The 19,423-nt window shown below is 40.8% G+C and overlaps 1 protein-coding gene across 3 annotated transcripts in view; it reads right to left on the bottom strand.

Annotated features, from left to right (window-relative positions):
- The window catches only part of CDK6 (cyclin dependent kinase 6), a 143,957-nt gene that overhangs the window by 27,336 nt on the left and 97,198 nt on the right, over positions 1-19,423 (bottom strand). The gene's annotated exons all lie outside the window — the stretch shown is intronic.

Below are 19,423 nucleotides of genomic sequence, written 5' to 3'. Positions count from 1 at the left end.
GTGTACAGATCATGGAAGGAGGGGCTGGCCACTTGGGAGGAATATAAGTCTGTTGTCAGAGGATGTAGGGAGGCAACTAGGAAAGCTAAGGCCTCCTTGGAATTAAACCTTGCAAGAGAGGTCAAGGACAACAGAAAGGGCTTCTTCAAATACATGGCAGGTAAAGCCAACACTAGAGGCAATGTAGGCCCACTGAGGAATGAGGTGGGGGCCCTGGAGACAGACGATAAAAAGAAGGCGGAGTTACTGAATGCCTTCTTTGCCTCTGTCTATACTGTTGGAGGCTGTCCTGAGGAGCCCCAGACCCCTGAGGCCCCAGAAGAAGTCAGGATAGAGGAGGAATCTGTCTTGGTAGATGAGGGCTGGGTCAGGGACCAATTAAGCAATCTGGATGTCCATAAATCCATGGGCCCTGATGGGATGCACCCGCAGGTGCTGAGGGAGCTGGCGGAAGTCATTGCTAGGCCACTCTCCATCATCTTTGCTAAGTCGTGGACAACGGGAGAGGTGCCTGAGGACTGGAGGAAAGCGAATGTCACTCCAGTCTTCAAAAAGGGCAAGAAGGAGGACCCGGGTAACTATAGACCGGTCAGCCTCACCTCCATCCCCGGAAAGGTGATGGAACAACTTGTCCTTGGTGCTGTCTCTAGGCACATCAAGGACAGGGGGATCATTAGGGGCACTCAGCATGGCTTCACCAAGGGGAAGTCATGCTTAACCAACTTGATAGCCTTTTATGAGGACATAACCCGGTGGATAGATGATGGTAAAGCTGTGGATGTGGTCTATCTCGATTTCAGTAAAGCGTTTGACACAGTCTCCCACAGCATCCTCGCAGCTAAACTGAGGAAGTGTGGTCTGGATGATCGGGTAGTGAGGTGGATTGTGAACTGGCTGAAGGAAAGAAGCCAGAGAGTGGTGGTCAATGGGACTGAGTCCAGTTGGAGGCCTGTGTCTAGCGGAGTCCCTCAAGGGTCGGTACTGGGACCAGTACTATTCAATATATTCATTAATGACTTGGATGAGGGAATAGAGTGCACTGTCAGCAAGTTCGCTGATGACACAAATCTGGGAGGAGTGGCTGAGATGCCGGAAGGCTGCGCAGCCATTCAGAGAGACCTGGACAGGCTGGAGAGTTGGGCGGGGAGAAATTTAATGAAATATAACAAGGGCAAGTGTAGAGTCCTGCATCTGGGCAAGAACAACCCTATGTACCAGTACAAGTTGGGGACAGAGCTGTTGGAGAGCAGCGTAGGGGAAAGGGACCTGGGGGTCCTAATGGGCAACAGGATGACCATGAGCCAGCAGTGTGCCCTTGTGGCCAAGAAGGCCAATGGCATCCTGGGGTGTATTAGAAGGGGTGTGGTTAGCAGGTCGAGAGAGGTTCTCCTCCCCCTCTACTCTGCCCTGGTGAGGCCGCATCTGGAATATTGTGTCCAGTTCTGGGCCCCTCAGTTCAAGAAGGACAGGGAACTGCTAGAGAGAGTCCAGTGCAGAGCCACAAAGATGATTAAGGGAGTGGAACATCTCCCTTATGAGGAGAGGCTGAGGGAGCTGGGTCTCTTTAGCTTAGAGAAGAGGAGACTGAGGGGTGACCTCATTAATGTTTATAAATATGTAAAGGGCAAGTGTCATGAGGATGGAGCCAGGCTCTTCTCAGTGACATCCCTTGACAGGACAAGAGGCAATGGGTGCAAGCTGGAGCACAGGAGGTTCCACTTAAATTTGAGGAAAAACTTCTTTACGGTGAGGGTGACTGAACACTGGAACAGGCTGCCCAGAGAGGTTGTGGAGTCTCCTTCTCTGGAGACATTCAAAACCCGCCTGGACGTGTTCCTGTGTGATATGGTCCAGGCAATCCTGCTCCGGCAGGGGGATTTGACTAGATGATCTTTCGAGGTCCCTTCCAATCCCTAACATTCTGTGATTCTGTGATTCTGTGATTATGAAGAAAATATTTTCATTTTTAGAATTAAAAACAAATAAGTCCTAAAACTAGAATTATGACTAGACATAACATGATTTGGACTGTCCCGTGGAAACCTTTATTCAGAGGGATTATTTCTGAGCTGATTCCCCACTCTTGTTCCTACCACTGTTTCTCTTTGACAGATCCCCTGGACAAGTCTGTATGCAGGCATGAAAAGACAAACTAAGGCAAGATAAAAGGAAAAAATATGTATCACTGTTTAAAGATGATGATCATTGGCCCTCTGATAGGTAATATGAATATGGTACAGCATAAAACTTAACTCTGAAAACAGTCCACAGCTGACAACATTGCATGCTCTGGACAGTTACCCACTTCCAGTCACAAGTGACTTGCCTCAGCTGTTGTGCAATTCAGAGTTCTCATTTTAAACATCATTAACATTTTTTGTACTTCTCCCTCTCCTTTCCCTTTAATAATATCTTTGTGTGGGTGGGTGCCAGACACAGCATAGGAAGAAGTTACTTCATGTAGAGCTTATTATACTTGATCACAGATTGCTCAAAACTTTTAAGAAACTTCTCTTCTCCTACATATAAGAAGAAAGATGACATAGATAAACATTACGACTGAGGAAATACTCTTCAGCTAAAATCTGACAGAATACAGATCAGCCATCTTGAGTTTCTCATTTTAGTCTTTAACAGTCCAATTTTTTCACTTGAAATCTATCATTCTTCAAGTAGGATAGTACCACGATCATGAATAACATCTCCAAGATCATTTGGGCTATGTCAGTATTAAACTATTATTAGAATCAGACCTAATGCATCAAAATATTATTATTTTCTCTGGAGTTTCTCATGTCACCCAGTAGAGAGAAGCAGATAAAGGAAAACAGGTAGTTTCTTAAAAACTACTGCAAACTTCCAGTGCTGTAATCTGTTGAATTTGCTCCCCATTGTTATTTAAAGTGAAGCAAATGAATTCTAAAACTAACGATAATATTCTGACCCCTAAATACACATACAGTCTATTTCCTAAGAAATGTATGGGATTTCTGCCTGAACTGAGAAAGCAAGGTGCTTTCTGAGCTGTGTGTAGATACAAGGCAACAAGGGAAAGACCCAGCTGGTACAGTGAGCTTCTAGGACACTGTTCATGTACGGGTCCAAAGCTGCTAGAAATGTGGCTGGAAGCTGCAAAGCCACTGGTGTGCAAGAGGAGGTAAAATAGAAAAGAATAGTAATAGTGAGAGAGAACACATTAAAAAAGATTAGGCATCATTTTGGCAATCTACTTTGGGGTTATGATTGCTCGTCAGATGAATGTTTCCTGGTGTGGGTTTTCATCATGAAAAGTTTGCACTCCTTTGATGCAAATGATTGTATTACATGGAGCTGCTGGACTTCCTGAAGGTTTTTAACATACAGGTTGGCAGCCTGGGAAGAATCAGAGTTGTAAAGTGGACCAATCACAAGAAATTTGCAGATTGATATGCGTGTTCCCTTTGCATGCATAACTGAAAGAGAAACGTTAGTAAAAGAGAAACCCAACAGAGGCACTGTGTACAGCTTTATGACCAAAGCAGGGCCAGCCTACTGTGTAGATTCAGCTGTTGATTAAAAATACAGCAAAAAGCAAGAGAAAGAGCATCGATGAGAGAAAATATAAACATCTTCAAAGCTCCCTTAGGAACGGGGCAAAGGAAGATCTTTTTCTCAGTGCTTGACATTTGCTTGACACCTTTCATGTAAGCGTTGTGTTTCAAGGTCCCACCAGGTGGCCTTGGAGCAGAATCATGGGCCTCATGCCCCACTACTGACATAAAAGGGAGCTTTACCACAGACATCAATGACCTCAGGATCAAGCCAAGTCATATCTGGTTTCACAACCTCGATACGCATATATATATATAAAACACTCAAAAAGTAAGGTAAGTGCAGATATTATCTTTGACCAGAATATGCTCTAACGTGGGCAGATCTCATTTGTTCCTGGGCAGAACTGCTTCAGCATTCATCATTTAACACTACTTTTTGAAATGGAAGAGCCTTGATAGGTTGAACGTCCTTCACTTATTCCCTCAGCACGCACGTCACAGTTCTCTTATCTGTGGACATTTGCTTCTCCAGAAGATTTGTAGGTTTATTTCACCAGGGTTTTAAGAGTCGTTATCTCAGCTCAGGGAGAATGATGTAACAGTGGTATTTTGAAAATTGTCTGAACATTTGAAGCAAGTTCTGGAAATACATACACAACTGACCTTGGAAAAAGGGAAAGGAAAAAAATGTATGGTCTCTGCTCAGAGCAGAAAAAGAAGCATTCCTCTTGTTTGTACTGACAGTTCTACCAGCAATATGATTTAACCGTTTGTGTGTTAAGCACCCACCTCATCACTGCATACAGTTAAATTACATCTATCTTGTCAGTCAGAAGTTTGAAGTTTAATTATATAATTCAGCTGCAGGCTTCTGCATTTTTATAGCACCCTGAAAGAACTACTGGTATGACAAATACAATATGGTCGTGCTCTTCCCTTGATCATTCATTTAGTTTTCTGTATTCTCTTCTCTCTCATGAATCTATTTCGTATCCCCTTTCTAAACTTGCACTCTCTAAAACTGCCATGCTGCTTTGCTCTTCTTGTGCAACTCAGTTTTAGGGTTTGAAGGCGGTAATTGAACTATGGACTAGATAAAGGCTGTCTTGTGTGGATGGATAGGAGCCAAGAGGGCTCCTTCCTTTCCAGTTCACTCACATAAGCAATAGTGCAAACCAGTGTGCAGGATGCTGTGCACAGGCAGTGCATGTGTGTGTAAGGAGCTCAGGAAAATCCTCATTTCCAGGTGTTTGTGCCTGTGAATAAATTTGCCCATATTTTCCTTGAAAAGATCTAAATCCTCCTCCCAGAGCATGCCAGAGCTGTTTTTCACCACTCCTTTCATTTAGCTCATAATTTACTGCTCACTCAAAAATATAGCAGACAGCACTCCAGAATAACACATTTTAGTCAGTGTGAAGGTGCTCTTTAATGCTATATTTTAAAGAAGTGGTTTTAAAACATCTGTATGACAGCAAAGGACCTAACTTCAAGGTAAGCAATAGGAGTTTAAGTCTGTTTCTAGTCTTTATCAGTTACGCAAATAAAATGAAAGCAATCTTCTATATGAACTATCTACTCCTTTATCCTGTATGAAATTTCATTGTGAAAATCTATTCAAATCACAATTGTCAGAGATAGAGAATTAATTTTTTATAGTTCCACAACTTTTCTTGCAGTGCCAAGATGACTCTGAGAAAGCTCATCAGTTGACATCTACCGTATTTACTGGTCTAAAAAAACCTTTTAAAACGGACTTTGCTCTGAAAGTGCTTCTAATGCTGGAACTAGTTTTCATCAAGGGGATATGTAATAAGTTTTCAAGCCCTCTGATTAAAATCTAATTCATGTTCCACAAACTGAATATATTTTCAATCAGATTACTTATCCAGTAAAGCTTTAAACTGAAAGGTTTTGTGCCATTAGGTTGATTTCTCTTGGAATAAACTCTTTTTAACCAAATGTGTAACACCGTTGTCATTCTTGTATCAGCTGAAAGTCTATGCACACATAATGTGCATAGGAAACTAATTCTTACGTACCCCTGATTCTTCTATATCAAAGGAGAAGCAAGTTAATGCAAAAGGGACAGATGTATTGCACATACTGGTTCACTCAATCTGTCCAAAGATACTTAGCAAATTAACATCCAAGTATGTGTTTCCAGGTTTTCTAGGGTTTTATTTCTTTCTCAATAATGCTAAGCAAGGAGCTTCACAGACTGAAGTATACCCTATAGATAAAAGAGCTTATACTCTAAATATGTAATATAAAACCATGAGAAAGGACAGTGTTATAAATGATGCTTTAGTTCCATCATTATGAGTTACACATAAAACGGTACATCTATTTGACTAAATTACTAGTCTACTTTTTTAAAAAAAATCTAGGACTGGGAAGAGTAAAGCAGAAAAGCAAATATCCAACTATAAAAGCATTGGAAAAAAAATCTGAAAGACAAAATCTTTTCTGTCACCTGCAGTGGTACAGTAACAGAGTGATAATGAGGTAACAGAGGCTACACATGGGCACCCTCTGAGACTTCAGAAAAGAGAGCTCCAATAGATGTCAAATTTTCATATTTGAAGGGAAGTATTGAATTCAAAATGTTCTACACAATCTAGAACAGAAAATTCTCAACCCAGAATAAAATCCAGGAAAAAGGGATTTTTTTTTCCCCCTGTGAAAATGTTACAAACTAAGAGAGAGAATCCTTGGGTTTTCTCTCCAACTGGGCTTGAGCTGCTCCTGTGTGGTATTGCGTACATGTTTTGTTCTATGATCATTTCTGTTGCCCCCATATTAGGTGTTAATGGCACCTGTTGCACTAAAGCCTTTCTAAATCTTTGGATAAACCTGAAACATCTGAAGAACTTCCACCACCCTCCCCCCTCCCACCCCCTGCAACTAATATGTCTCATCACCTTCAGCTGTAATAAAACACTCTAGGTCAGAAAAAAAATCTCTGAAAGGGGATTACAACCCTTCAGACAAGAAAGGCAGGGAAAACGTTTCAGTACTAAACAGTAAACTGTGATGTAAGCAGAGGTGAAATTTCAACTTCAAACTTCACCAGCTGCTGAGTCTGAGTGTCAAAAGACATGAAAGTGGATTAGAAGGATGGTGTGAAGAAAATACTTTAATTTTTAGCAGCTGTGCTGGCTTAAAGTGAATTAATAAACACCTGCAGAAAACCTTGAGATAAGCATTTAAGGTAGAAAATATGTATAGCAACCATGCAAGGAAAACTGATACAGTTTTCAAAGGCCAGTTAAACTAGATATAATTTTGCCCTAAGCAATACTTTGTCCCATGCACTCTTACTCAGGCTGGAGAAGCTGCAAGATTTACATTCACTGGCCCCTAACAGTGCATTGTAATTTGAGGAACGGCTAAGGGAGCTGGGGTTGTTTAGCCTGGAGAAGAGGAGGCTCAGAGGTGACCTTGTTGCAGTCTACAACTACCTGAAGGGAGGTTGTAGTGGAGTGGGAGTCGGCCTCTTCTCCCAGGCAACTAGTGATAGGACAAGAGGACACAGCCTCAAGCTTCGCCAGGGGAGGTTCAGGTTGGACATTAGGAAGAATTTCTTTTCAGAAAGGGTCATTAGACATTGGAATGGGCTGCCCAGGGAGGTGGTGGAGTCACCATCTCTGGCTGTGTTTAAGAAAAGACTGGACATGGCATTTAGTGCCATGGTCTAGTTGACGTGGTGGTGTCAGGGCAATGGTTGGACTCGATGATCCCAGAGGTCTCTTCCAACCTGATTGATTCTGTGATTCTGTGATTCTGAGTTCACCTACTGAGAGCTCTCCAGTTACTTATCCTGTTCAGCTATTAGTGATTTCACGTGAAATCTTTTTTTCCCACTTGAATCTTGACTATAAGAAAGAGTAAGTTAATTTCTTACATTAAACAAAAAAAAAAATAAATATTTTCCAGGTGATGACACTGCTCAGATGCCACCCTTCCCTATGCAACTGCAGCATTAACACACTTTATGCTGTAGATTTGTGTATGTTTCAAAGCTTCCCAAATGAATTTTGGGACAATATTTATGCTATTATCTCTGCTTTGACATTACTGAGCCATAGCCCGGCTTCTGTGTTGCCTGTGGCACAACTCCATTGGCTTTTGACATTAATTTAATGGGAATAGCATATAACTCTGTCTTTACAGGATGAATGTGTCCTCAGTATCTGAAGTACTGAGCACCTGTAGCTCCTTGAGCCACCCCACATCTTGAACTTTTCAGTCCCCACATCACCAGGTTGTTCACCACCTTCGTGTCCACTACAAGGAATTCCCTAAGATCCAGATGGAGTTGGCTGTAATTTCTGAAAAAAAAATCTGATTTGCTCAGAATTAAAAAACCATAATCCTCTTCTGGATAAGTGAATAACAGTAAAAGCTTCCTTCCATGGTAAGCCATTTTACGCCTTCCTTTTCATACAGTTGTGACTGGAGTGTTTGCCAAACAGCGAGAGTTTACCAAAAAGTCTGGGCCGTCTTTAAACTCCTCTCTCACTTTCCAGCAAAGTGCCCTCACCATCAAACTCTTAAAAGACCTAGGAGATGAAAAACACCTACCTCTCCTTTTGCAATTACTTTCCAGAAAAGGAAAACTGATTCCAAGGCAGGAGAGAAGCAAGCAAGCCTGTTTCTGTGCCTCAGTGGGTAGGACACCCAGCTAGGATACAGTTCTGACTTGGAGTACATACACTTTTTCATTGCTAATGGTCTGATGAGATCTAGTTGTAACTGAGCATCTTCATTCTTACAGCGGCGGAGTATGATTCATCACTGCCAAACAGGCTTAATTTAACAGCTACAGATAGCAACATTACTGAAAAATCTCTTGCTATGTATACTTCTTTAAATGCTGAAAGCTTGCACTCCAATTATTTGGATATAAAGAGTACTTAAAAAATTATTCAATTGCATAGAACAGTGTGTATGCTGTACTGACATAATAATAAAACCTGTTTCATGGACGTAATATAATAAAAAATGATCTGATAACCCACTATAGTTGGTCAAATTCTGGATGATATAGCTGGTTGGTTGAGTCATTTATCTTTAGGTAACTGATTCAGACTTGGTCAAAATCAATAGTAACTGAATCTTCATGCCAATTTATTGTAGCTCAGTAGAATAAATGAGTGGAAATGAAATAATCCCTTGGATTAAATTCTTATTTGACAAATGTCTGTATTCCAAAAGCACTTCTTACTGACAAACCTGGATACATTAGGAGAGAAGCTATGAATATGGAGAATATTTAAGTAAAAGAAGAAATACTGCATTAGAGTTACTTCTAGTTGGTATGCATTCAGTGCATCTATAAAAGGAAAGCAGAGCACATTATGCATGAGTTTCTGGAAGAAGTCATATGGTTTGACCACACATAGCCAGACTGCCGTTTCCTCAAAGACTGCAAAATGAAGCATGCCGCCAGCATATGAGGGCAGCCAGGCATGTCACATGTTGACATCAAGAGCTCTCGACTTGTCAGATCCTGGCTCTGTCTCTAGCAGACTCAGCCTACCATGGTGGCCATGTCTCGCACGGACTCATTTGTACAGGGCCAGCGTGTCTGCAGGTGAAGCAGAGTATGCAAGCAAATGCGATGGCAGTGCCACAGGCATTGTGCAAACAAAAATGAGAAGCAGGGCAACACCACATGTATTCATATCACAAGGTGAACTGAGACTTCAAAGGAAGAGGGGACAGGAACTAGTGTGAGCTGTATCCTGCCACGCCTCTTTTCTACTTTTAGTACACAGCCAACACCTGGACCATAAGGACTAACGGCAAAGGCGTCTCCAGCTACGTGTGGGAACCACGTGTGCTGCTCTGTGGCAGTCAGCACGCACATGCAGGAGAGGCTGTGGCCACCTCCCTTCCTCCCCAAATTAGGACTCTATCTAGGTCTTTGACATCTGCAACTACAGCCAAAGCACAGACTGCCAGACCAGCTGGCAAGTTTCTCTGCAGTGGTCCGAACCCTGTAGCATAGGTAAGCGTTTCCACAAAGGCAGCGGGGAGCTGCCTCTGGGCACTGCGGTTCCCTTGGAGAAATGGTTTTCCAGAAATCTAAATATCAAAATCCCTCTTGCTTTCTCTTTGACATTTTGAGCTTTACTCTCACAGCCAATTATTTACTTTGTACAAAGTAGTACAACATTTCAGAAAGCTGTTAATGTTTTGCTTTGCTGTCCTTAGCTGCTTTTAAACTCCTGCTGTCATCTGTTCCTTTAGGTGCACTCTCCACTTCTCTCATGCAGATTTATGGTTTTTTTAGATATAGAGAACATCGAACAGCTTTGGTGAGCATCTGCATATGGAGAAATGCTAGTGTGAAGCTGTTGAAAAGAAAAGACACAAATGTGAGACAGATTTGTCCTACATACTTCTGAACTATTACATACTGTGTTTTACGACTGACCAATGGTAGCTAATTATTAGATTTCTTTTCTGGACAATCAAATACAGAAAACTCAAGTAAAGCTGCCCAGATCAAAATTTCTGACTAGACACTCAATTTGGAAAAAAAACCCCACACTTGGGAGCTCAGCAACATGAGCCACAGTTAAAATCTAGTCTTTCTCTCCCCTCTCTCCAGAGTGCACCAGTGTCCAGGAAAGGATCCTGTACCCCCACTTGGAGTGTAAATACCTTTTTGTAGCCATTTTCTTATGAAAGAGAAAAGTAAATAAAAACAATGTTTAGTTCTATTACAAGTCAAACAAAAGTACACAGAGCTTCCCCCGGCCAAACTCTAGGCAAAAAGCAAATCCTCTCTCAGCCAAGTTCCGGAAGAGGGAAGCTGTGTGAAAGAGCCAGGAGACCCTTTCAAAAGGAAAGTCTTTGGGTAGCGTACAGCTGGCTGTCCCTCTCTGGGGTGGAGACGAAGGGGCACGGGTAACATTGCTCTGCTGCTCTCCCGTTCTCTGGCTGGTGGAGCGACCTCTGAAAGCCATCTGCAGCTGGGGATACCATCAAAGCAGCCCTCAGGCTGCTCTGGCTTATCCCAGGAATGAACATGTCTCTGAGACGCTCCAGAAGACACAAAGGTGGTACACCTTCACATCGACCGGCCAGCAGCTGTGCCAAGCGCAGCTCAGCATGAGGGAGCCAGGCGTTTCTGCTGCCAGCTGCATTTCCAAATATCCATTACAAATGCTACAATGTTAATACCAAGGACTTACAAATATCTACAGCCTGACTGACATGTTGTGGTCATTCTCCTAGCCACAAGGTCTTTTCCTCTGACCTCTGGCCAGGCTAATTCAGATTGTCACAGAGTGGAATATCACCCCTCTAAGGAATGTATATTTTTTTAAGGATGATGTGTTCAGGGAGATTTCAGACTAGTGCTGTGCCACTCGCACATGAATAAGGTACGGGAAGCTTTCCAGGAGCGGAGCTCTCTCGTGAGCTCCTGCTGGGCTTGAGCTGTGTGCAGCCACCGGCTGCCAGCCTGGAGCCACCCAGCCCCGGTCCCTTGGCCACTGCCTGGCCTGACATGACCACACACCTGAACTTAACAGTCAAATTAAACTTGGTCAGCTAACACCGTTTCTGCGGGTCTCCTTACCCCTGCCTCAGGGTTCCCTTCTGTTTTTTTGTCATGGGTAGTGACAGTTTCTGGTTTCTATGGTTTATCAACGGTTTCCCTTACCAACAGATCTATTCCTCCGACTGAAAGTCTGGCACAGCTGGAAACTAGAAGGAAAACCACAAGTGAATGGCCTGGCACTTGCTTACCACTCATCTCCAACCACAGACCGATACAGTTACTGGATTTGACTAACGGCTATCAATCAGCCCAACTGTAGACACTTAGAAAGATATCAGCTAGAAAAGGCTTGAGGGAAAATGTGAGCTAAAAACCAACAAGGTATTTTACTATTAATGGGGTGATGCTGTCTTGGAAACTCACATCTATTTTGTACTTGATAATTAGTGATATTATTCTGACTGTTTGCCCTTCTCCATTAATGTGCGCTTGTCGTCTGCCCAAAGCCAATGGGAGTTCTGCCTCTGAGGTGAGATTAAACAGAAAACAATCCTGCTTATCCGAAAACTGGAATAACATGAACAAGTGCAGTCTTCTGCCTTCCCTTGTTAGTCAAGTTTGAAGCAAAATGTCATTGTTGTTCCATCAGATCACTAAGGTCAATAAGCTAAATTGTGGCTTGGGTCCATTCAACTTAAAAAATGCTTGAAAAAAATCTTTATAATAGGCTGGCCACCTATCTGGGGAGGAAGAAAAAATCCTGTTTTATTAGGTCTGGTTTGGAAAAACCATCAGCCTCCCACACACGCATATGCACATGAATGGCAGAAGAATAAAGGAGGAAAAGTGCAAAGCACAGAATTTTGAACACTGACAAGATCTTTCCAAGGAATAAACCTTCTCCCAGTACAGTTGGTCTGGACTGTGGTGAACTTTTATGGCACTTGCAACTTAAATCATTCTTGTAACAAAACAAGATAAATTTCCAAAAATGGCAAAAACAAACTCAGGCCAGAACTGTACAGTACCTTGGTTCAAAGGTTGCAAATCAAGCTGTGTAGCTTTTACAGTTTTAAGCTGCAACATCCACCTTTGCTTGTTAAAAGAAAGACAAAACAGGAAAGGAAAAAAAAAGTTGTTGTTTCAATTTTCCTGCTACCAAAATCTAACTGTGAGCAAGCAGACAAGTGAATGATTACACTTCAGAGCTCTTGGTCCACTAGATACGTTGGTTTAAGGTTCACGGAAAATACCAGATAATATGATTGCAAAGTTTGTGTTTACAAATGCTGCATGATAAAGAGAACAGTTCTCTCTTAAACCACATTTAAGACGTTTGCCAGTTTATATGGAAAACCCAATTTATAAGCAGCATTCATGGCTGTATTTAGTCAGTTGCTTTTTGCCTAGACGTCTCTGCTGTCTTGGTTTTATTATACCTTCCCTCCCAATATCCAGTTATACATCCTTTTTTTTTTCTTTCACGGATTCCTCTTCTGCTCCCTCTATTTCTCTCTTCTTTCCAACATAAAGGAGATTTGAAAATATATTACAGCTCTCTTCTCTCTCTGCTTTTGAAAGGCATTTCAGAAATGTGTTGAAAATAAGAGAACAGAGCACAAAAAGGGAGGGTTAAGCTAAGAGCTGAAAAAAAGGTAGAAACTTTACCATATGGAGAAATACAGGATCTAGTAGGCAAAGCAAAATATTCCTACTTCTGCACAGCTACAGTGCTCACTTAAAAACAGTGAGGACTAAATGTTCAGATATGCTGAAGCACAGGAAAATAACTGCTGAAGAATTAAAATGCATCTGAAACGAGACAAAGCCATGTCATAGAAGTATGCCTCACAATTCCTTACATGGCCAAATTAATATTTTAGTCTCTATTATCTTTAGAGTCTCTTTTCAGACTCTGTTCATGGTACTATTCTTGTATGTGCAGAAAGGTAAAACAAAACTGAAGTCTGCCCTACTATGAGTCAGAGTTGCCTTTCTTTCTCTTGTGTTCCATATGACCAGGATTTCATCTGCAATATCCATACACATAGCAAGAAGTTAAAAACCCAGTTTGGTGACAATTCACAACAGTGTGCAAACCAACTCTTAATAAAGATAATTTTAAAAAGCCAAGGAATATAATCCTTCCCTACAGAAATCCTGGTGATTTTTCCATGATTTCCTACCCTACATAAATCATGCTAAGTTTATCCATTGATTTCAGTTTGAAATAGAGTTTCGTTTATGGTGCATTATATGAATATGTGGTCTCTCTCTTCTGGTCCTGTCCAAACCAAAGTATTTTCAGTCACATCTTTGCCTGCACTGATGCACTTGGGCTATGGCAAGAATATGTACTGCACTTAGAAAAACAAGCTCCGTACTAAGTTGCATAGTGTTTTGCTGCTAATGTTCCAGTATATGATACTTTACTGCTGATTACAGGCTTTAAACAAATGTTTCTGCTTCCTTCCATGCTTTGGATAATTGAACAATATTAATACAAAATATTTTAAGTGATGACGTACTGTTACTTAATTTGAAGTGAGGGTCACTTAGCAGATATAAATCCTCCCATCAGGTATGCATTTGCAAAGTTACAGATTCATTGTCTGTTCCTCAAGACCATTCAACAGCAAAGCAACTCATCACAAGGAATGACTAACCCAGCATATGTCTGGAGTAGAGGAAAGAGTACTTCAAATTTCCAAGCAATTCTCCGCAACAGCAGAATTTCTATGAATCACTTTCCCCAAAGCCCAGTGTCCTCTCTACTTCATTCTCCAGATGAAGAACATGCTTAGTTGAGAACCTGTGGTTCTGCTGTTGAACATACGTTGCCAGATGTATACCTAATCTTTTCAAAGTGCAACCTTAGAAGACTACATCTGTGAGTGATTAGCACCTATAGGAACAGCTAATTCAGGCCAAATGAGTGCATGATGAAACTGTTGCTAGTTAGAACAGGCTCAAGGATGAACTGGACTGCAGACCTCTTCTGAGATAAAAGCTGCCTGTCCCATTCAAAGCACCAGAGAACCTGTAGGCTCTGTTACAAGTTATCACTTAGTTGCCTACTGGTAAAAAATGGGAGCATGTACCTCCTTCTCTGGGTAAGGACATGCATACAGTAGCTCATATACTCATGGCCTGATCTCCTTTGAAACTACCTTTTTGTGTATGTATGTGTGATATTTTGGCAGACAGATAATAACATTCATACTAGCAGAGTGGCTTAAATTCTTGCAAATTTTGCTTGAACACACTCTTTTGCTTGTGCTGCACGGTCTCAGGAAGACCATAAGAGAGACACTGCAAATTCCAGTCTCAGCTCTTCAACTGACAGTTCTTCATATCTCCCACACACATTGCAACCCTTATCTTGAATGAAAGTCTCACAGTCCTGGGGAGTTACCTGTTGAGGTTTATTTCACAGATAAGACAACTGAAAGCTTGTACAGGATCACTGAAAGATGTGCAAGGAATGGAAGCTGGGACAACACTCTTCTCCTTGCCAGTTTGCAACACCATCTTTTACAAAGATCCCTCCAACTAAGTGCTGTACTATGCACAGTAACAGAGATTAGCTCTGCCACTCTTTGTGCCACTCTGTCGCCCTGAATTGTTTCTAGAGAGGTTACAATCCCCTTTGAAGTCAGGGTTAATTTCAACAATGATTTCAGTGAAGCCAAGACTTTACCACGTGATCCAGATAAAAAGAGTTATTCTTTTAACTCAGTGATAGAAGTTCAAACTTTCCTGTCCAGCTCCAGGTCTGGAGCATAAAGCCAGGTGTTCCTGTTAGATTTAGCTATTTTCTTCTGCAACTGCTTGACCATATTTATCCCACAAAGCATTAACTGAAACTTAAGCTGCAGAGACGACTGCTCTTCCCTCGCTCACAAATACAGGTGGAATCCAGGGGCAGGTGGGTGCCCCATCTCCTTCCAGAGATCTATCCTACCACCTGGTTCTGCAGCTGACGCAGAAAAAGCACATGCAATGAATCTGATGACTGTGTTTCAAACTCCGCTAATAACCTATGGCTTATTTGGAAAGGAGAATAAAGATTTACTATATTTCAGTGTGAAAGATGCTTTACAATTACTCTATACTGTATCTATTCTTAGATACATTGTATCTAAGAATGAATATGTGTGTATTGCTAGTTTTTTTAAACCTGTTAAATGTTTTATTATTAAAGGCAGCCTGTAGGTCCCAAATCCAGTGCCCACATCACAGCCTGATCACCAGATGAGGCTCTAAGCTTTGATTTTATCCCATCTGTATACATTACCTAGAGCAACAAAGTCCTGGGCTCAAGGCTTTTCTACACACAACGATGTACCTCCTCTAATTGGACAAATTTATACCATTGAAAGATGATTTATATGCCTATAGCTTGTTTCCCTATGTCCGTTGTTTGTGCCCATCAGGGAAATTGTCCCATCATAGGTGTTTTAGTACAGTCACACATCTCTTATCTGCTGCTACAATTTTCAAGCATGGTTGGTAATGCAATAACTGTCTCACATATATTAGGAGCCAGCAGAGTAAGCTGAAAAATGAGACAACTGCTAAAAACATGATTTAATATTTAAAAATGAATCAATAATAACCTCATGCTATTTGTGCCAATCTTGTGGCTTATGAAATTCTGGGACTGATGATCTTACCAACAGCAGGCTGATAAAAACACCATGGAGCTGGTGCATGAACAGCCTCGGTAAGAAGCCCATCTGCATGGAATTAATTTCCCGCTCTCCGCTGGATGAAGCTTGGGGCACTGAGATAATACTGTTTTACTTTTGGTTTGGGGAGGTGGAAAAGATTTTTGGGAGAGGACTGTCTTTCAAGTTTTGGGTTTGAATTTGTACCTGTAATGTTCCTGAAGATTGCACACGCAGTCACAACACTGGCCGCCCTCAAATGTAAGACTTCTTCAGCTTGACTGGGCTGTGAATATAACATAGGCTACAAAAACTGATGGTCTCTTCTGATGATTTTTAGCTCTATATTTACTACAAAGGAAGACAAACTCAGTTGCTTGTGCAATAGTATAGTTAAACTTGCCTAGCTGGAATTATTATGTAGATATCTGACTCATTAGTCCCACATACGCACCTACTAACATCCTAGTCTGTGCAGGATTGAAATCATACAGGATTGTGGTTTTGAAGACTGAGCACATATAGATGCAGTAAGAATTAAGCATCAAAATATTTCAACATTTTTTCTCAAGACTGCCTACTCAGAAGAGAGTCCAAGACTGGTGATCCCTGCTTTCTTATATAGCTCATTTCACCCATATTCAGATTCCAGTCTTCTTCTCCTCTCACACTCATTCACCTTGATTAAGTATTACCTAATCCAAGCAAGAAGAGAGACAGTCCCTTCTTCCCTAAAACACTGTTCAAGGCTTCCTGCTTTGGAGCCGCCTGCAGTCCTTGAGCCAGCTGGAAGAGTTTCATGTATCCAGACAGAAGTGGATGCTACTCCCATGTTTGGCTTTCTCTTTAATGAGTTGTTCACTGAGCAGGAGGTGCAAGGCCCTTTCCTACTGGCCAGGAAAATACTCAGCCTCAGAGTGAAACCTTTTTATAAGTAATCCTTATTTTTACTTAAACATAAAAAAAAATGCTAATCTTGCTGTGCCAAAGGATGCCCCCATGCCATCGGGCCTCCCATCAGTCCTGCCAGCTGTATGTCTGAAGGATTCTGTGATGTGGTAGCAAGCCATAGCATACCTTACAATCTTACTTAGTGGTTATTATTATCAATGCACCATAGCTTTTAAATCACAAAGAAAACAGTCACTGTGACAAATATGTTCACACTTTTGTTCGATAAGGACAGTCCATCCAAATGTGTCTAGAAGTCACTGCAACCTACTTAATTAGACAGGAAATTTAAAAACTGAAACTCTCATATAAGGAAATTTTCAAGTAATGCTTTATTTACAGGTGCTCTTATCAGCAGTGCACATGGACGGAAAAAGATGCACAGCGCAGAATAGTTTCTGCATACATAACACATACACCTGACTACTTAGCATTTTATTGCTGATCTGGAAGCAGAGTAGGATCCTTGGGAATCTGTGCGAGTGGTTTCAGGATACAGCCTTTGAGCATTCATATACGCAGAAGCCTACAAATCTGCACCAATATTAAACTATGCATGTTTTAAATATAGCTATGACTTTATACAAACCTCAGATTGCAGGAGGACTGGAGTCTTCAGCTGAGAAGCGTCATTTGTTTAGCTGAATCAGCCAAGATGAGAGAAATGTTCAAATTTACTCTAGGTGTATCTATACAGATATGTATTTATTTTATTCTTTGTGTCTATGAATTCCTTTATGCACTTATGTGTATTTTGGATCTATTTCTTAAATAAATACTTTGTTTGCATTTGTCTTAAACTGTTTTGCATCAAAGGTGATGTAAATTCAATGAGATGCCTTCTACTTAGAGACATAGCAATCTGTAACACAGGGACTGGACCATTCATACAGAGCTCACTTCTCTCCTATGCTTGTCCAAACCTACAGCACCCTGACTGCCCACAAAACTATATTCTAGCAAACTCAAACTGTCAAATGTCTTCTTGGCATAAAAAGGATTCTGATATGTTTTGTGATGCTGTGTAGTGTTTTATTTTGAAATGTGTTCCAGTGAAGTGTCCATGATATAAAAAAGCCCAGAGGAGTCTCAGTCCATTTCTTAAAAATGACAGAGCTTTAAAGTCTTCCAAAAAGAAAGCAAAAGAGAGTAGGGAAAGGAGGCAACAAGTACCCAGTAAGACAGTAAAAAGAAAAGGTTTTCTCAATGTCAAACCAACATCTACTTCTAAGCTTTAGCTTCATTCTCATACTCTTACCCTATCAACACCAGTGGAAATGCAGATCGGTGATTACCCAAGGGCACTACCATTTTCCAGCAGAAATAGCTGTTGCATTGATTCAATCTTTTGGAAATAACCCATGGAGTTTGCAAATTTTTACAGTTTATTGCTACCAAGGTCACAGTAACATGGGTTTTCTTTTGCAATCCACCAGCAGAATCAGAAAGACAACATATATCATACAGAGAGTATTGAAACATTAACCCAATACAACAGTCCATGGAGATAGCATTCAGTGCTGTTCATTGTAGCTTTATGGCAATGAGCCTTGAGATTAGTCTTCCAAATCATGCTTGTACACTGAAGTATCTGAAAGTCATATTCCTTCCAAGGAAACAACATAGTACATACAGACTTGGCAGATTCCTGACCTCTACAGTTTTTGACAGTGTCCCAAATTTAGGACTGAGAATGTCAGACTGACCCTGCATTTGGCAAGAATAATAGAAGTCCAGGTTTTATCAAACTTTGCTTCAAGTCAGATCTCATTTCCATTAAAAAAAAAATCTGATTTTGTAATATTAATGTAGTATTTGCATTTGTAAACAAGTAGGAAATTTAACTGTCCCTAATTTAATTTACTGTGTTGGATTTGGAGAGTCATTGGCTCATACATCATAAAAGGAAAAATAAAATTAAATTGGTGGTGCTTGTATATGGCAATATTTCTTATCTGTCAGAATACTGCAAATTAAATGAGAAAAAAAAAGAGAGTTTTGAGCATGTAATAAAGTTCTGTGTTCAGCTGTTTGTCCTGTATCACTCTTATTGCAAATGCAAAAATGAAGGTGCTGATTCTGCTCTTTAAATCAGAAAAAATATCAATGGTTTAATGCTATTATGAACCCGTCAATATATGAGATAAGACTAAATCCTTAAAAGTTTGCAATGGAGGGTTTAATTGATACTCCTAAAATCTGCATTCTTTTTTTCTGTCATTTTCTGAGCTCATTTCTGAGTCAGAGACAGAGAGGGTGGAGTATAATAATTCTACCCAGGCTATTTGACCAGGCAAGAAGCCCAAGAAAAATGATTTTTCCATCTACTAACATTAATAAGTAGTAGAATCCCGAAGTTATTTTGCAAGTCTTCAATTAGTATTTTGAACTTCACATTGCATAAATTAAATAGTTGTTTCTCAAGGCCCTTGCAGTATGGCTTCTCCTTGTAAATTATACTGATATTGGTTTTTAGGCCACCCAGTGTATCATTTTCTTTTGCATTTTCTTTATGTATATTCTTTGATTTCATAGTGGGTGTTACAAAATGCTATACAGTTTCTACATGGAGATCATCCAGATGATGACAACATGCACCTTTTGCAGTAAGCTCAACCAAAATGCATGTGATGAAGACATATTTACCTTTTTAAGGTTCTTGGGGGTTTGCTCCTCTCCACACCCTACACAGTACAACCTCTATATTAGAGTCCTTCCATGGGGAAAGACCAGTACACAAATGTGCCTTT

This window comes from Nyctibius grandis, chromosome 7 (assembly GCF_013368605.1).
Source record: "Nyctibius grandis isolate bNycGra1 chromosome 7, bNycGra1.pri, whole genome shotgun sequence".
Taxonomy (NCBI): Eukaryota; Metazoa; Chordata; class Aves; order Nyctibiiformes; family Nyctibiidae; genus Nyctibius; species Nyctibius grandis.
This window is presented reverse-complemented; position numbering and strand designations above follow the sequence as displayed.